Genomic DNA, 20034 nt, shown 5'->3' with positions numbered 1-20034 from the left:
CGGTTTGATTTTGCCCGACATTATTTTGGCAAAAAATTTAATTACACCATGCCATCAGAACTACCGACGACCGAAATACATAAAAAGCGCAAAGACAAGGACAGGCATCAGAGGCCCAAAACTGACAACGAAGCCTCTTCTAGGCCAGTCGCCGGTTCTCCGGTTTTCAGCAAGGTGCCTTCACAGCCCCTGACGACCGCTTCTTTAGAACCACAGGCCGACTCTGACTCCCACGTGGAGATGGCTGGGCCTTCGGATGCACAAGATTTTCAGCCTACCGAGACTAACCCTTCAGAGGGATCCGGAGTAGCTGAACAACCCGTAGCTTCAGAGGGTGTTTTCAGACCTACTCAGTTAACCATTAAATCTTCTGCTAAGTCTAAACCTCCTTTAAAAACAAAGAAACAATTTCAACATTCACCAGGACAGGCCTCCATGCCTAAGAAACAAATGCTCAAAATGGCCGAAGACCTAATCACTCTGATCAGGGGGTCCCATCCCCCCTCTGATAAGAGGCCTAGACAGGATGCAGACTATGACTCATCCGACCAGGTATCCATCTTTTCAGATTCAGCCTCAGACCTAGGATACTCTTTACCCCCTTATGAGGATTCTGATGCTGAGGAATCAATTCCATCAGCCTCTCCGCCTGAGGACTACTCCTTTGGGGAAACCTTACATACCATGAGGGAGCATTTCCATTTGGAGGGCCAGGATTACTCAGAATCCAAGAAAAGGTTCAGAGACTTCCTTTTATTACCTCAACACAGACCCCTTGCTATTCCACTAGTGTTAGATATTGTGGATGATGTGTATACTGAATCCAGCTTAAATCCTGATTCTTTACCTCCAGCCCCATTTAAGCCAGACAGATAGTACAGAGTCCCTGACTCTCACAAATTTCTTTATAAAAGCCCTGTTGCTGACCCTGAAACTATTTCTCAGGGCCGCAAAGGGGTTAAGGCCTCATCAGCAAAGAATCCAGTCCCCTCTGACAGAGATTCCAGAGCATTAGACAGATGGGGGAAGAAAGTGTATACATCTGCAACTTTAGCAATGAGGGCCTTAAATTGCCAGTTTCACATGCTAAAATATCAGCAATATTTGATGTCTCAGTTGAAACAAAAAATGCTTCCAAACTCAGATCCTCCTAATTTTAAGGAAATGCAGGATTTATTGCATGCAGCTGAACAAGTGGAAAAACATACTTTGCAATGTGGTTTTGATTCTTTAGAGGCCTCCTGTAGAGCAGCAGTTACAGGTTCTGTCATTAGAAGACATGCTTGGTTAAAAGAACATAAGTTACCAGATCATGTTAAAGCAAAACTATTGGATGCACCTTTGCAGCAGGATGTGTTATTGGGAGTTAAGGCAGAAGAGGTATTAAAGAAAATGGAGGATAAGGCAAAATCTATGCAAACGGTGAAGGATTTCTTACAGGTTCAGCCTCCTCGATTTAGCAGAAATTGGCCAACAAAGAATTGGTCCTTTCCAATTACAGACAGACCTCAAAGGGGCAGATACAGACATCCAAGAGGTAGAGGTCAACCACAAGGTCCTTATAGGCCTCGACAATGGGGTGCATCAACCCAGAAAGAAGGGGAAGACAGGCCCCAACCATATAAAAAACAGCCCCAATGACTTCCCACTACAGCTGCCAAACAGTTCTCTCTTGGCAGCCCCCTTGGGAGGAAAACTGGCACTTTTCTATCACAATTGGCATATGATCACCAAAGACAAATGGGTTCTCAACATTGTATCTCAAGGTTACAGGTTCCACTTTCACACTCTGCCAAGGTTAAAAGGACTGCCAAATCTGCCACCAAATCAATGGGCAGAGGCTCAAAAACAAATTACAGCACTCATGGACATGAGAGCTATTCAAAAGGTACCACCGCAGGAGCAAGTACAAGGATTTTACTCAAGACTCTTTCTGGTTCCCAGAAAGGACAAAGCCTGGAGGCCCATTCTGGATCTTTCTTCACTAAACACTTACCTGGATGTTCCAAAATTCAAAATGTCGACACTACAGCAGCTTCTTCCCATGCTGGGCAAGAAAGCTTGGCTCGTAACTTTGGACCTCAAGGAGGCATACCTGCATGTCCCTATCAGACAAAACTGCAGAAGATACCTCAGATTCATAGCTGGTTCAATGCACTACCAATTCTCTGCACTGCCCTTTGGCTTATCTACTGCGCCCAGGGTCTTCACAAAGTGCCTGGCACCAGTAATTGCATTTTGCAGACAAAAAGGAATTCAAATTTATCCGTACCTGGACAACTGCCTGATTCAAGCAGAGAGCAAGGACATTCTTCTAAAGCATCTGGCATTTGTAAAAAAGTTATTAAGTTGCCTAGGGTACACAGTAAATGAAAAGAAATCAAAACTGGTGCCGTCACAAGAGATAATATTCCTGGGTGCCAGCTTGAATACAACGGCCCAGATGGCTTATCTCACGCCAGACAAGCAAGGACAACTGACTCAATATTTTCAATTGATGGCAACAAGCACCCAACTCCCTGCAAGAAAAATTCTGCAGGCCTTGGGTTACATGGCATCTTGCATACTACTAATTCCATATGCTAGACTGCATATGAGGAAACTACAGTGGTACCTAAAGAGTCTCTGGTCTCAACACTGTCAAAGTTTGGAAACAGTAATACCACTAATTCCTTGCCTTCAACAGGAGTTTCGATGGTGGGCTCAAGCTTGTCACCTCAACAAGGGACAGCCTTTCACTCAACCCACAGCCAGGCAAACACTGACAACAGATGCATCGGATTACGCCTGGGGAGCACACATAGCAGGAAAATGTATTCAGGGCAAGTGGCCCGCAGAACAAAGGCATCTTCACATCAATCAAAAAGAGATGCTAGCTGTACAAAATGCCCTTATAGCTTTCAAGGACCTTCTGCATCCAGGACAACTACTACTAAAGACAGACAACACCACAGTCATGTGGTACATAAACAAGCAAGGGGGCACTCACTCTTCCACCCTCTGCAGACAAGCCATGACCTTGTGGAACACAGCTCTAACCTATCAAGTTCATCTGCAAGCACAATTTCTGCCAGGAGAGAAAAACACACTGGCAGACGACTTAAGCAGAAACATCATGGATCCCCACGAATGGGAATTGAATCCACAAATATTCAGAATGATAACACAAAAATGGTGGAGCCCGGACATAGATCTGTTTGCATCCCCAATGAACTGCCAGCTACCGAAATTCTGCGCAAGGACTTACCACCCACAAGCATGGAAAATGGATGCCCTCTCATTCAGCTGGAAAAACCTACAAGTTTATGCTTTCCCACCACTACCTCTCCTAACAAAGGTACTCATAAAAGCCAGGCTAGAAGAGCCAAAGATGATCCTGATTGCCCCAGACTGGCCACGGCAGCACTGGTACCCAATCTTAAAGAACTTAGCACAAGGACCACCCTGGATTTTTCCTCAAATCCCACATCTTCTGACTCAGCACAACAATCAGATACTTCACAGCTAGCTAAAGACTTTAAACCTGGTGGCATGGAAGATTCCTTAGGCAAGCAAGCAATGCCTCTCTCCAAAGCTGTTATGGATGTCATTCTGGAGGCCAGAAGGCCTAGCACCAGGAAAGCCTATTCGGATAAATGGAAGAGATTTTGTGCCTGGAACCAGGCTCACAGCCTTGACCCTCTTGTCCCAAATATTCCTCAGATACTACAATATTTAACTGAGATGCTGGACAAAGGCCTCTCCTTTTCATCCATCAAGATCCACGCCTCTGCCATCTCTGCTCATTACAACACGGATCCACCAATTTTCTCTAATCCCTTGCTAAAACAGTACCTCAGAGGGGTTAAAAACATAAGACCGCCCCGTAGAGCACCTACTCTAACTTGGGACCTCAACTTTGTGTTGGAAAAATTAACTTTACCTCCTTTTGAGCCAGCTAACACAGCAGATTTAAAATATGTCTCTTGGAAAATTGCACTGCTCCTGGCAATAACATCAGCACGAAGAGTTTCAGAATTACAGGCACTAATGGCAGTGGAACCTTTCATCATTTTCCACCAAGACAGGGTGTCTTTAAGAACAAACCCTACTTTTATGCCAAAGGTGGTATCAAGTGTGGCTCTAAACCAAACCATTCACATGCCAACTTTTTATCCAAATCCACAGAATAAAGGGGAGAGACGTCTGCATTCTTTGGACATACACAGGCAGTTACGCTTCTACTTGGACAAAACCAAAGCTTTCAGAAAAACTGAGCAATTATTGGTAGCATATGCTGCAGGAGCACAGGGAAAAGCCATTTCAAAACAGACTGTTTCAAAATGGGTAGGACACTGTATACGTTTCTGCTATATACACCATGGGAAACCTGTACCTAACAGCATTAGGTCTCATTCCACCAGGGCAACAACCACTTCAACTGCCTACCTCAGAAGAGTACCTACCAAGGACATTTTGGAAGCAGCAACTTGGAGTTCTCTTCATACCTTCACCAAGCATTACCATCTGCCTCTATACTCTAAATCCAGAGCTGGCTTTGCCACTGCAGTGCTACAGGGCCTTATAGCCACCCCTAATGCCTTATAGAACCAGCCACCCTACCTCAGCTTTGGGATTCTACCCAAGTGTAATGACTGCAGCAGTGTAACACGATGAACATAGTAGTTTTGTACCTACCATAAATGTAGATGTTAGTGTGTGTACACTGCTGCAGTCCAGGTTACGCTCCCTCCTTCCCCTCTTACATGCTGGTACGTACCTATGTTTCTACCCTTTACTACCTATGGGGAGTATTTGCTGGTAACTGAAAGTTGTTGATTGCTTTTCTAATGTATGTTTTATTAGCAATTTGAATTGCCTACCTTTTTGGGGGCACCTGACATCTGGGGCAAGAAAAACTGAAGAAAATGGCATCAGCTGCATCTTATATACCCCTGTCGCACTGACATCAGGGAAGAAGCGACAGCAACCGATGCCGGACCAAGACTTTGGAACTCAGGCCGACTGGGGAACCGCCTGATGGCAGGATAACCCAAGTGTAATGACTGCAGCAGTGTATACACTCGAACATCTACATTTATGGTAGGTACAAAACTGTACTTTATTCAATATGCAGACGACTCTACATTAGTCTGCTCGGCCTCAAACCTCTCTGAACTTCTAACAAAAACCCAGACTGCTTTTTCATCCACTGAACACTGGATGCACCAAAACCACCTTTCTCTAAATGCCAACAAATCCAAAATTCTACTTTTCCCTCCCTCCAAGGTTTTCCACTATGACAAAAATGCATTCAAAGTCCTTAGCCAAACTAACTCACCCATAGAAGTGGTTCCCTTTCCTAAACTTCTAGGAATTACTATTGACGAACGCCTCAAATTTGACATCCATGTACAACAGAATATCAAAAAACCCATCAAAAGCTAGGTATGCTATACAGAAACAATCTATTTCTTTCCAATTCCACCAGGCAAACCCTGGCTTCTACTTACCTTCTCCCTTCCCTAGTATACGGAGCTCCACTTGCCTCTACTATCTCTTCTAAGCTAGAAAGCTGCTAAAATAAGATCTCTAAATTTGCCACTAAATCTAAAAACTCCACACACCATTGCCTCACCCTTCACTCTCTAAATTGGCTAGAACTTCCCAACTATCTTGAATTCCTCCAAATGACCACAGCACATAGACTTATATTTTACCCAAATAAATGCCCTGCGCTAACAGACATCCTTCCCCCATACACCCTAATAGACCCCTCAGATCTGAACATCAAAATCTAATTACCATCTACAAACCTAATCGACCTGCTGGCCAACATCTCCTATCCTTCTCACTAGGCAAAAAATGGAATTATCTCCCTTCTTCTCTAAGGACTACATCAAATACTGATAACTTCCAAACCCAACTATTCAACTACCTAGCCTCTAAATGGAAATGCTCCTGCTTTCACCCTACCTAAAATGCTCCATAACTGCACCACACATTCTCTCCTTGACTTTGGCTATCTCTCTTTATAATCCTAGAGTGGATTCCATCCCTCAATAACTTCATCCTCCTTGTAAATATTGTAAATAGAAAGTCTGGTGAATCCCAATGAAGGGCACAAATAACTACTTTTCACTTATCTTCCTTACTACATATAAGACTCCCCAATTTTGTAAATATTTCTGCTTCTTCATAATAATTTTTTCTCCACGGTGTTCCGAGCATCATATACTGTTTAGTTAATTATGCCTAGATTGTATGTCAATTGTAAACTGCCTCATTCACTGTAGACTGTAAAACTGTACTATATTCTGAAACCTTTTTGACTTGTAATAATATAACCTTTCCTTATGTTTTATGGAGCTTTTCTCCCCGGGCCTCCACTGAAAATGGGCACACCTGAGCCCAGTGGACTTCCCCAGTAACCAAACTGAAATAAATAAATAATAATAAATAAAGTACAGCCTCCCAGATTTAGTAGGCATCTGCCTTCAAATAATTGGTCCTTTCCAGCCTCTTCCAGGCCTTCTCAGTCCAAACACAGGAACAGCAGACCACCTAGGTTACAGTCTCAGGTTACACGCAGGCCTAAGCAGTGGGGGGGGGCTCCCACTTCCAAAGACACCCCCCTATGGAAAAATGTCACAATGACTTAACCTTAACCCTTCCAAGCCCTGCTCAACTACCTGCTCCCTTAGGAGGAAAGCTCACCCTGCATGCAAAAAACTGGGAACTCATTACCCAGGACAAATGGGTTTTGAATATAGTTTCCCAAGGATACAGATTCAACTTCCACACCCTACCAACCCCAAACGGTTGGCCATACCTACCCCCAAATCAGTGGGCAGAGGCTCTACAGCAGGTTCTCTCTCTTCTAAGTATCAGGGCTATTCAACCTGTCCCAGCAGAAGAAAGGGGACAAGGTTTTCATTCAAGACTTTTCCTGGTACCCAGAAAAGACAGCTCCTGGCGTCCTGTCCTGGACCTCTCTATTCTAAACACCTTTTTGGTAATCCCAAAATTCAAAATGCTAACACTTCAACAGCTGCTTCCTGTGCTAGGCAAAGATGCCTGGTTGGCAACCTTAGACTTAAAGGAAGCCTACCTGCACATTCCAATAAGGGAATCTTGCAGGCTCCATGCACTATCAGTTCTCTGCACTTCCCTTTGGCATATCTACTGCGCCCAGAGTATTCACAAAGTGTCTTGCCCCAGCCATTGCATTTTGCAGGCAGAGAAATATTCAGATATACCCATACTTGAACGATTGTCTGATTCAGGCAGAAAGCCAGGACTTGCTATTAAAACATCTGACATTTGTAAAAAAATTCTAACCTCACTGGGGTACACCATAAACGAAAAGAAATCTCATCTAGTACCCTGCCAACAGATTGTATTCCAGGGAGCAAGCTTGAACACAACTTCCCAGATGGCTTTCCTCACTCCAGAGAAACAACTTTATTTGACAACCTACTTCAAACTACTGGCCACAAAGACCCAGCTATCTGCAAGGAAAATTCTGCAAGCCCTGGGGTTCATGGCTTCTTGCATTCTACTAATTCCACATGCAAGACTGCATATGAGGAAAATACAATGGTATCTAAAAAGCCTATGGTGTCAACATTCTCAGGACCTGGAATCAATGATTCCTATCATTCCTTGTATAAAGACAGAGTTCCTTAGTTCCTTTGGTAGGCAGAGGCCTGCTACCACAACAAGGGGCTTCCATTCACTCTATCCCCAGCTGCCCAAACCCTAACAACAGACGTATCAGATTGGGGGGCTCACTTGGCAGGGCAGTGCATTCAGGGCAAATGGAACCCGAGAGAGATGCCCCTGCATATCAACCATAAAGAAATGTTAGCTGTACAGAATTCCCTGACAGCCTTCAAAGACCACATTCTTCCAGGACAATTATTGGTAAAGACAGACAACACCACAGTTATGTGGTACATAAACAAGCAGGGGGGAACCCACTCGTACTCTCTCTGCAGACTAGCCATGGCTCTGTGGAACACAGCATTGAGCTACCAAGTGCACCTACAGGCTCAATTCCTGCCAGACAAGTTAAATTCTCTGGCAGGCGACCTAAGCAGAAATCTCATGGACCCACATGAATGGAAACTGGAACCAAAAATATTCAAACTCTTGTGGAACAAATGGGGGACTCCAGAGATAGACCTGTTTGCCTCCCTCAGAACTACCAATTGGACAAATTCTGCACAAGGATTCCCACAGTCAAGCTTGCAACAGAAGTTTCGATGGTGGACACTGACCTGTTACCACAACAAGGGACAGCCTTTCACTTCACCCACAGCCAGGCAGACACTAACAACAGATGCATGGGATTATGCCTGGGGGGGCACACATGGCAGGAAAATGTATTCAGGGCACATGGCCCGTGGACCAAATGCATCTTCATATCAATCAAAAAGAGATGCTAGCTGTACAGAATGCCCTGACAGCCTTCAAGGATCTACTACATCCAGGCCAACTATTGCTAAAGACGGACAATACTACAGTTATGTGGTACATAAACAAGCAAGGGGGCACTCATTCCTACCCCCTCTGCAGGCAAGCCATAACTTTGTGGAACACAGCACTGACCTATCAAGTACATCTGCAGGCACAATTCCTGCCAGGAAAGAAAAATACTCTGGCAGACGAACTAAGCAGAAACCTCATGGACCCTCACGAGTGGAAACTAGATCCACAGGTCTTCAGCATTATAACTAGGTAATGGGGATGCCCAGGCATAGATCTATTTGCCTCCCCTCACAACTGCCAACTACAGAGATTCTGCACAAGGACTTATCACTCACAAGCATGGAAAGTGGATGCTCTATCATTCAGCTGGAAAACCCTAACAGTTTATGCCCTTCCACCACTGCCTCTCCTTCCTAAGGTACTCCTAAAGGTCAGACAAGAGAAGCCAAAAATTATTCTGATTGCCCCAGATTACCCAATCCTAAAGGGCTTGTCTCAAGGCCCAGCCTGGAATTTACCTCAAATTCCTCATCTTCTGACTCAACAAAACAATCAGATCCTGCACAGCCAACTCAGGACCTTAAATCTGGCTGCATGGCAAATAATATAGCCACTCAGAACACACCTCTCTCTAAAGCTGTTATGGATGTCATTTTGGAAGCCAGGAGGCCCAGCACCAGGAAATCTTATGCAGAAAAATGGAAGAGATTCTGTGCTTGGAACCAGGCATAAAGACTCGAACCACTTGTTCCAAATATTTCTCAGATTTTACGATACCTAACTGAGATGCTGGACAAAGGCCTATCCTTCTCATCAATTAAGATCCATGCCTCTGCCATTTCAGCTCATTACAGAACTGAACCTCCTATTTTCTCACATCCACTGCTAAGACAGTACCTCAGAGGGGCAAAAAAACATTAGACCCCCAAAGAGAGCACCAATACCTACATGGGACCTCAACTTTGTCTTGGAAAAGCTCACACTGCCTCCCTTCGAGCCAGCCAATACAGCTGATATAAAATTTTTATCATGGAAGACTGCTCTGCTCCTAGCAATAACTTCAGCAGGAAGAGTCTCAGAGTTACAGGCATTAATGGCAGTGGAACCTTTTATCATTTTTCATCCGGACAGGGTTTCTCTAAGGACAAACTCAAAATTTATGCCAAAGGTAGTATCCAGTGTGGCTCTTAACTAAACCATTCATTTGCCAACATTTTATCCAAATCCCCAAAATAAAGGGGAAAGACTTCTTCACTCTTTGGACATACACAGGCAGCTACACTTCTACTTGGACAAAACAAAAGCTTTCAGAAAAACTGAGCAACTGTTAGTAGCATATGCTGCAGGATCACAAGGTAAGGCTATCTCAAAGCAGACTATTTCAAAATGGATAGGACACTGCATTCGTTTCTGCTATGGCAAGTCAGTGCCTAAGAATATTAGGCCACATTCTATCAGGGCAGCAGCCACTTCAGCAGTCTTTCTCAGAGGAGTACCAACCAAGGAAATTTTGGAGGCTGCAACTTGGAGTTCAGTGCACACTTTTACCAAGCATTCTCACTTATCTCTTTACTCTAAATCCAGAGCAGGTTTTGCCACTGCAGTTCTGCAGGGCATCATAGCCACTCCTAATCCTATTTAGACCCAGCCGCCCTACCTCAGCTTTGGGATTCAACCCAAGTGTAATGACTGCAACAGTGAAATATGATGAACATAGTACAATTGTGTACCTACCATAAATGTGGATGTTCGAGTGTATTCACTGTTGCAGTCCAGGTTACCCACCCTCCATCCCCCTTTCCTTGCTGGGACTTATCTATACTTCTCTATCCTATACAGCCTATGTGGTGTATTTGCTTGTAGATTAAGGTATTGTGTTTATTTTACTGTATGTTTTTATAAGGATTATATTATGCCTACCTTATTGGGGGTACCTGACATCTGGGGCAAGAAAAACTGAAGAAAATGGCGTCGGCTGCATCTTATATACCCCTGGCGCACTGACATCAGGGAAGAGGTGACAGCAACCGACCCCGGACCAGGACGTTGGAATTCAGGCCGACTGCGGGTAGCCTGCCAGCAGGATAACCCAAGTGTAATGACTGCAACAGTGAATACACTCGAACATCTACATTTATGGTAGGTACACAACTGTACTTTGTGTACACTTATCATAAATGTAGATGTTCGAGTGTATTCACTGTTGCAGTCCTGGTTACCCTCCCTCCAGCCCCCTGACTTCTCTTTGCTCTACCTTTCCTTCTTATTTGGTTCATAGGTTCATAGGTTGCTACTAGGCTATCAGCCCTAGGGCCTATACAAGCCTAGCCATAACAATTCCCTGGCTATTTCTTCCCACATTATTTACTTTCCTGGACCCCTGTCTAGCAGGGTGACTGACATGATCCCTGGGGTGAATTTCCTTTCTCCCATCCAATCGTCAAGGTTCCTCTTGAAGAGGTCCAAAGAGGCACTCTGCTTGACATGTATGGGCAATCTATTCCAGAGTCTGGGGAGTCTCTGGGTCAGGAACCTATCCCTCCAGCATGTTTTGTTTATTGTGATGACAAGGTTTAGATCCCTAGAGCATGTAGCTCTGAGGGATTGGGATTTCTTTAAGTGTAGCATGTCCAACAGCTCTGGGTTTGACATGGCCTTGTATGTTAAGCAGAGATTGCCTCTGAGTAGACGATATGCAACAGAGTATAGCTGGAGTTTTTTAAGGTGGTCAGCGTAGGGCATCTGCTTTAGGCCTGTGATTCTTTTAGTGAGGTATTTCTGTGGCCTTTCCAGTTGTTGCAGATGTCTTAAGAGGTACATACCAAATGGGGCGTTGTATTCTATAATGGGTCTAATGAGGGATGAGTACAGTGGGACAATGACCTCCTTTTTTCTGGATGAAAAGCCCTTCGTGATGAGGTGTGCCACATAGAAGGATTTCCTGACTGTTGTGGCGATGTGGTTATCGAAGGTGAAACCACTGTCCACCTATGTCCCTAAGTCTCTTATCACACTTTCTGTGTTTAGTGTACTGCCACCTATATGGTAATTCACGGGTACATGTTTTTTCCCAAAGAGCATAACAATACATTTCTTGGCATTGAGCTTGAGCCCATGGCTCTGGCACCAAGCATCTGTTTCTGTAAGGCCCTTTTGTAGAGTATCCACATCATTTGGGGATTCAATAATGGCTCCCAGTTTGCAGTCATCTGAAAACTTTGATAGCCAGAGTCCCTTAGTGTTGACCTGTACTTCAGAGAAGTAGATGCCAAACAAGAGCGGCCCCAGGACTGAACCCTGAGGTACTCCACTTGTCACTTGTCTGGAGCTGGATTTGGAGTCGGTTACTTTTACAGTGTGGGTTCTATCAGTAAGCCATTTAGCAACCCATTGGGTGACATAGGGATTAATGCCCAACTTAGTAAGTTTATCTATGATTCCAGAGTGGGGGATGGTGTCAAAGGCCTTGGCAAGGTCTAGATAGGCTGTGTGGACCACCTTACCCTTGTCCATGGCTCTGGAGACTGATTCAAAGAAGTCAATCAGGTTCAGGAGACAAGATCGGCCCTTCACAAACCCAAACTGGGTGGGGTCCAGTGTTTGAAGGTTGCCAATGTCTTTGTTTATAAGTTACATGATAATACACTCCATGGCCTTGCAGATAAGGCTTGTCAGACTGATGGGACGGTAGTTTCCGGGATCCATGGTGGATCCCCCCTTGTGGATTGGGATAACTGTAGCTCTGCGCCACTCAGTGGACACGAAACCTGAGGTGAGGCTATGATTAAACATGACACTTAGGTGAGGTGCCAGTTCATATTGTAGTTCATATAGTACACAGCCCAGGATGTCATCTGGTCCCATGGATGCTGTATTCTTGGCTTTAGAGAGTGCGTTTTGTACCTGTGTGGCCATTATTACTGGAATTTGTCAATCTTCCGGTATTGAGATGGGCCATTTAGGGGGTGAGAGGGGGGTGAAGTTGGCACTGAATCGATCTGCCAGGATATTGGCAATATCCTTCGGATCAGTATATTTAATGCCATTCTGTTTTAGCTCAGAGCAGATCTGAGCATTGCCATTTAGATTCTTGACATAGTTATAGAATGCTTTGTGGTTGTCTTTGGAATCTTTGGCAATTTTATTTTCATAACTAGCTTTGGAGAATTTTATGAGGCATCTCAGTTTCTTACTGAGGCTAGTAAGGGAGTTTTTTGCATCCTGGGATTTTCCTTCTGCAAAAGTTTCTTCCTTTTGTTGTAAAGTTTGTTCATGGCAGGGGACCACCAGATTGGCTTCCTTTTTTTGGATGAGAGCATTTTGGTTCTATTTGGAATGGCACGATTCATGCATGAGTGGATGTGCTCGTACAGTGCCTTAGTGCAGGATTCAGCAGTTGAACTTTCAGTTCCCGTCTGCATGGGTGTCATGAAGTTTGTCATTTCAGACTTGAGTAGCATGAAGTTGGCTTTGGAGAAGTTTTTTATGGTGGTTTCTTTACTGGGGGGTGGGGGTGGGATGTGGATGTTAAGGATGATTAGCTTATGGTCAGATCTGACTAACGAGGGGGTGACCATAGGTATGGAGCATTGATTTCCCATGTTGGTAATGACCAGGTCTAGGATATTGGAGCCCTGGTGGGACTATGGATTAGTTGATCCAGGGCGTTGGAATTTATGAATTCCAAGAACCGTTGCGCAAAGGTGTTGGGACATGAGTAGTTTCCCCAGTTAATGGCAGGGTAGTTAAAATCACCCAGTATTAGGGTGTTTGGTTCTATCTTAATATTTTCCAGTATGTTTAGAAAGGTGCAGTGAGAATCTTGTGGTATGGTGGGGGATCTGTAGCAAGCTACAATTTGGATTGCAGTCTTACCTAGTGTTAGTTGCACTTGGAGAATTTCAGACACATTGTGTTGGCCAACTAGCCTGGTGGTGTGAATATCCTTGGTGAATATTGACACTCCTCCACCTTTAGTGTTTCGGTCCTGGTTTGGTGGCCAAAAAGTGTGGTAAGAGTTGTAGGCTGGTATTGCAGGGGTGCTGTCTGGAGCCTTGAACCAGGTCTCAGTTACTGCACAGATATCGATGTTGGTGTATTTAAGCTTTCTGGTGTATTTGCTTTTTAATGAAGGTGTACCATAACATACAATTGCTTCCCATTGTGGGGACACCTGACATCTGGGGCAAGAAAAAATGATGTAATGGCATCGGCTGCATGTTTTATACCCCTGATGACCTGACGTCATGGAAGAAGAGACAGCATCCAACGCAGGAATCCAAGACTCTGGTATACAGGGTGGCTGGGGGCTACCTGCAGGCAGATAACCCAAATGTGATGACTGTAACAGTGGATACACTTGAACATCTACATTTATGATAAGTGTACACAAATGTACTTTTGGAGACAAACTATAACCCAACCTAACCTCCAGCATTTCAAACACTTCAGAAACTTGGTTCCTCTCACACAACACCACTTCTACTTCTTTCCTAAATTTTATCACCACTATAAATCAAAACAGAAACAAAGTGAGTTAGTCTGTGCAGTATTCCTCGACCTGACAAAGGCATTCAATGCTATCCTGAGAATTCTCTTCCTTGGGCCTAAGTACCGCATCATTGACTTAATTTAACAGCTAAATCAGAGGTAGACTACAGGCAGTAAAATGGCAAAACAACATCTCCCCTTTTCTTTCTGTTCACACAGGTGTGCCCCAGGTGTCTAATAGATCTCTTGCTGTTTTCTACACACATCAATGACCTCCATACTGCTAGTAACTGTAACCTTCATCCAGTATATCGATGACTCTACTCTACTTCTGCTCTGCCAGAAAATAACACAACTGCAAGAGCTAACCCAAGACTTCCTCTCATTTGTTTAGTCTTGCCTCTCCAACTCTCAACTATTACTAGATCCCCAAGAAATTAAATTAATGTTTACCACCCCTAAGCCATACTCCAAAAAAAAAAACACTATTTACCATTACCTCCTCAGACTACATAGTAATAGAGCTTGTAACCCACAAAAGAGTGTTAAGTGTCATTGTAGATGATGCTGTGAAGTTTGACCTCCAAATTATACAGGTAGTAAATAAAACTTATAAAACAGACCCCCTGTATCGTATCTGGCCATTCTTAACAGATCAGATCAGGATAAGCACTGCCTCAGCCCTTCTTCTACCAACTCTCCTATATGTTGCTCCTGTATCAGTCATCCTGCAAACCACTCAAGTAAATATGTTACAAAATGTTAAAAAAAATAGCTTGATTTGCTGCATTTGTATCTCAAAGACTCCACCACTGCTGTGCCTTGAAACACTTAAATTAGATAAAATTAGTCCATTGTTTAACTCTAAAACAACTAGTCACCACACATTCTCTCATTTACCATCATGAAATGTGCCCATCATTAAAAAAATATGATCCAGGGCATACTCCTACATCGTACACTTAACACCACAGAAAAAGCTGCTGCCACTACCTAGAAAATCTAACAACACTGTAGGAGAGTCATTGTGCTCCTCTCACAGCACAAAGTTACGGAACTCCATCCCACTTTTTATAAAATATATCAACAACTTCATATTGCTTTAAGGAAAGTAAAGTTGCGTAAAATCTTACCATGACAGTAGATGTCCTTCTCTTCACTGTTGTAGTATTACTTACTAAAGGGATCTTCTGCAAAGGGTAGCCCAACGTCTGGCTAGTATACCAAAGCCTTAGGATTTTATAAACATTGTTCATCACATGCATGCTCCATGCTCAAGGTGTAAGGAATAAAGGTGATATACAGATGTCCATACCTCAGAACTGAATAGCCCTGGTAAAAGTAACAGTCCTTGGACATAGCAGGAACGTGGATTCAGAAGGAAAAAAAGGAAAAGAGCAGAGCAGAGGGGGGAGGAGGAAGCGAGCAAATACTGCAACAGTGAAGAGAAGGATATCTACTGTTACGGTAAGATTTTACGCAACTGAACTATGTCCTTACATGTTACTGTTGTAGTATTCCTTACTAAAGGGAGAGTACAAAAGCTCAAGAGGAAACTAGGGAGGAGGAAGGTCCAGAAGAGCCCTTAAAAAAAAAAAAACATGCAGGTTAGCTCTGGGAAAGCCACCCCTTGCTCTGGATACAACAGCTAACTTGTAAAGCTTAGTAAAGGTATGAACAGAAGTTCAAGTAGCAGACTCAAGGATAGAAGTGGTATCCAGTCCTTTGAAAAAAAGCAACAGAGGAAGCCACACCCCTGGTAGAATGAAACTTTACAGGGGCAGAAAGGCTTTTCCCATGAAAGGGGTAACAAAAAGAAATGGCCTTAGAGATCTAGGAAGAAGTGGTCTGCTTAGAAACAGCCAAACGTAAAGACCTGGGATGAAAAACAACAAAAAGTTGCACAGACTTGCAAATGGCCTTATCCAAATAATATCTGATCTGCCTATGCAAATCCAAGGTGTGAAGAGCCTTCTCTTTAGCAGACTGTTGAGAAGAAAAAAAGAGGGCAAATTAATAGACTGATTAAGAGACAATTCATTAACCACCTTGGGCATAAAAGAAGGATTAGTAAGAAGACACACCCTGTCCCTATGGAAAATCAAAAAAGGAGGAATAGCCCTACGAGCCTGGAATGCAGTCACTCCTGCAATGTTGTAAGGAATTTGAAGGTGCAGGCTGAAATGGAGCTGTAGTCAATTTTTCATGAAAAAAATTAAGGTCTCAGGAAGGTGGAACTGGCTTCCTGGGAGGCTTGATATGAAGGACGACTCTAAGAAATTGCTTGACCTCAAACCTAGAGGCCAGAGGAGGAGTTAATGGCAGACAAGCAGAAATAGTTGAAAGTTGAGCTTTAACTGAAGAATATGCCAACCCAACACGGAGCAATTCACACAAATAAGAGTGAACCAGAGGGATCTCCACAAAAAGTGGATCCTGGTTACGAGCAAGGCACCGTACAGAAAATCTGTTCCATTTGGACATGTAGAATTTCCTGGTAGTGGATTTCCTAACCTCCTGCAGAACCCTAAGCATGTCCTCAGAAAAAATGTGCCTAAAAGCAATCAAAACCATATCACCCACAATGTCAGTTGAAGAGTGGACAGGTGAGAATGGATGAGAGACCCCTTGTCTTGTGTGAGTCGTTCCAATCTGTGAGGTAACTTGTGGTTATTGCCCTTGGTTAGGTGCAGAAGAGAGAACCAATGCTGTCTGGGGCAAAAGAGAGTCACCAACAAGATTTTGTGGTTCTTCTGCTCTATCTTGAGTTGTACTCTCGGAATGAGAGGAAGGGGAGGGAAGACATAGAGAAACACCACCTTCCAAGAAAATGATAAGGCACCCATCCTCCAGGCCAGAGGACTTGGGACTCTGGTGCAAAAAAGAGGAAATTATCTGTTCAAAGGCGAGACACAAAGATTGTCAGTGACATAACGGGTAGTGTGGCACTAGTGAATCCTTTGTTAAAATTATCAGTGGCATACCAGGTAGTGGGGACTAGTGAATCGTTTGTTAACATTATCAGTGGCAACCAGGTACTGTAGCACTACTGAAGGCTGTCAGAGTGAATTATGCTTCAGTGCCTTGATGTCTGAAAAATGAAATCACACAGTGCTGAGGGGGCAAAGCATAGGCTAAACATCAGCTAACCAAATTCCAGGCTACATATTGGCTAACCAAATTCCAGGCTAAATATTGGCTAACCAAATTCCAGGCTAAATATTGTCTTACCAAATTCCAGGCTAAATATTGGCTAACCAAATTCCAAGTCTCCTTTTCCATCACAGGCAACTCAGAAATTTCTGCCAGAAATCTGTAAAAGAACACAAAAAGTTACTTTGGCTGGAAAGACCAAGACTTAACTCCTTAAATCATTCTGGAGCAGTGTTAACAAATTACTTTGCCCTCTCAGAAGTACTACTCATTCCTTTTATTCCAAATATTCCTGATATAAATACGACAAAGACACTTACAGGCCATTTTGAAAAGGCAGTTTCAAATGTTACTTTACACACACTCTCACACCTACACACACAAACACAAGGACATTTAGTCCTATTACAAATGTTCCTGGCTTCCAGCTGAAAGAGCTGAGTATGTTTATAGTAAGAAAACTCTTTTCTAAAAAGAAAGTTGGATCAGATAGCCTACCACCTAATTTTGTAACATTGGCCTCATCCTCCCTCACCAGTATGTGAGAAAATCTTGTATATACCTTGTGGAAGAAAGGACATATCATACTCCTCCACAAAGATAAATAGCAGTCAAGCCCAAAAGTTGCAAGCCTGCTGCCACCTTAACTTTATAAGCAAAAGTTCTCAAATGTATTCCCCACCAACAGCTAAGAGGTTACATTAAGTGCCATAATACTGCAAGCAGCATGATTCAAAAAAATATTTTTTGGCCTATACTGCATTCTTAACTGTAGCTGTTTGTATTACAGGTTGAACTAAATAAGGGACAAATTGTTTCATGCTTGTTTCTGGATCCGTCCAAAGCCTTTGACATGATCAGCCACACAGAGATTGTGCCTAAGTTAGCTGCTTGTGGGAGTGAATGATATTCTGAGCTAGTTTAAAAGTTTTCTAATGATCAGAATGTTTTGAGTCATCTTCAGTATTAAAGTGCGACAAAGGAGTCAGTATCCCAAGGTTCATTTCATGGGTCTGTACTATTCAGACCTTTATTTTAACTTACTGTCAAACCACTGTGGGGATCTTACAGCTGTCCAGTATGGGACTATGTTCACACATTGAATAGGAAAAGCATAGAACATCATTTCATTGTAAATGCCGTTCATCGAACCTCCTCATGTGGGAGGGCTGCCCCACCCACAACCCCTGCTAATTATATATACTATTTCTGAGATCACACTACAATAGGGAAAGGGAAAATTTCCCTAATCTTACGATAATGTGATCTTAATCAGAATGGCTGGATGAACAGCATTTTCAGTGACATATGCAGTTTGATGTTTACCCATTCGATGGGTGAACACAGACCTGTCCAGTACACAGATGGCATAGTCCTGTTACATTCCCAAAACATAAATAAGACACGTTAAGCAGCGTGACAATCTTTCACTGTTGTTAATAACTTCTACTGCTTTTGCTGTCTTGCCATCATGAAGGTACGTGTAATTGTATGATAGCTGCATTGTTCTATTTCTTTACTTGCAGAGATTTTTTTCCCCTGGGCGTCCGCTAAAAACGAGTTTATTCCAAAAAACATCGTTGTTGAACCAACATACAAAGAAGCAAACCTAAATAAATAAATAAACAAACACATAAATATATAAATGAAGTACTTATGGTACCCATGTGAGAGGAACTCCCCTTAACAGTCAATCATATAGTATGATATTTCTTACAGTAGAACAGATACACTCCCGTCATCCCATTATGCATTTTTATTTAGATGTCTTCTAGCTACTGTAAGATGAGGATAGTTATTGTATGTTGTCATGTGTTGTGTTAGGTTTTGTTAGAGTTACCAGTTAATGCTCTGAAGTTTACTGTTACCTTTAAGTTTCTTGCTAGAAACCCTGACTGTGTCATGAGATAATGTTGGTTTTATAGAGAGCATGTGTCAAGTGAAATGACACCAGAAATCCAATAGTACAGTAGGGATTTGTGTGTGTGTGTGTGTGTGTGTGTGTGTGTGTGTGTGTGTGTGTGTGTGTGTGTGTGTGTGTGGTGGCGTCAGTCTGGAAAAAGCAGGCCTGGAAAATAAATCATATAGGTGAGTGAAGTTCATTTGCTGTACTGCTATGACACTCTCTCAATCCATCTGGGTCTCAGAAACATATTGTCTCTGAATACCACACAACTGTACTTTTTTTCATGTCATCATTTATAGCAAAATCAATATTAGAAGAGTGTAATAATTCCACTTTCCATTAACACAGGAAGAGTTTGAAGCAGTTTCAAGTGAAAAAAATCCAATAATAGGTTGTCGAGTTTTGCAGAGTTATTGTTAGCCTCAAGCTTGTTGCTGTCAGCCATAACCAAAAAGCACACACCTTTAGCATCACAACAGCCTGGACTGAGCAAAATAAGGAGATTGCACGAGTGATCGGTCCTCCCAAACATGAGCCAGTCATTTAAGCTGGAGATTTAGAAGTAAGACATGTTCACTGTTATCTCAAGATGCCAGGGAGACAAACATGCAGTTTTATTTCATTTTGTTGCTAGAGCTGGTAGTGAAGCTGTTTGGAAAGAGAAATCCAAAAGTTTCAAATTTTTATTTCTTATGACAACAAAAGATAGTTGTGATGACTGTGTACACTGTTATTTAGCTCACTTATAAGAATGTCGGAAACATGGTGAAAGTGAAGAGGAATTGTATATCTTTCATGACAAATGTGGTGATCGGCTGGCAGATGTATTACGCAGTCCTTACTTTCTCTGACAGAACACCATCAAACCCTCAGATATGCATCTGTTAATTTCAAACAGCTCATTGTCTAGAGTGCTTACCTGTGCTTCAAAAGTTGTTTCTTTCTGAACTTTTTCATTCGCTGGACCTCAGTGGCCTTCCTTGCTGCTTTTACATACTGGTAACTGCAGGGTA

General features: G+C 43.0%; 1 protein-coding gene across 4 annotated transcripts in view; it reads left to right on the top strand.

The window, feature by feature from the left end:
* The window catches only part of ITGB4 (integrin subunit beta 4), a 1147860-nt gene that overhangs the window by 1082988 nt on the left and 44838 nt on the right, over positions 1–20034 (top strand). The window lies entirely within an intron of this gene.

The sequence above is a fragment of the Protopterus annectens genome, chromosome 10.part0 (assembly GCF_019279795.1).
Source record: "Protopterus annectens isolate FY-2018-M chromosome 10.part0, PAN1.0, whole genome shotgun sequence".
Taxonomy (NCBI): Eukaryota; Metazoa; Chordata; order Ceratodontiformes; family Protopteridae; genus Protopterus; species Protopterus annectens.
The sequence above is the reverse complement of the archived record's forward strand: the minus strand, read 5'-3'. Positions and strand labels throughout refer to the sequence as shown.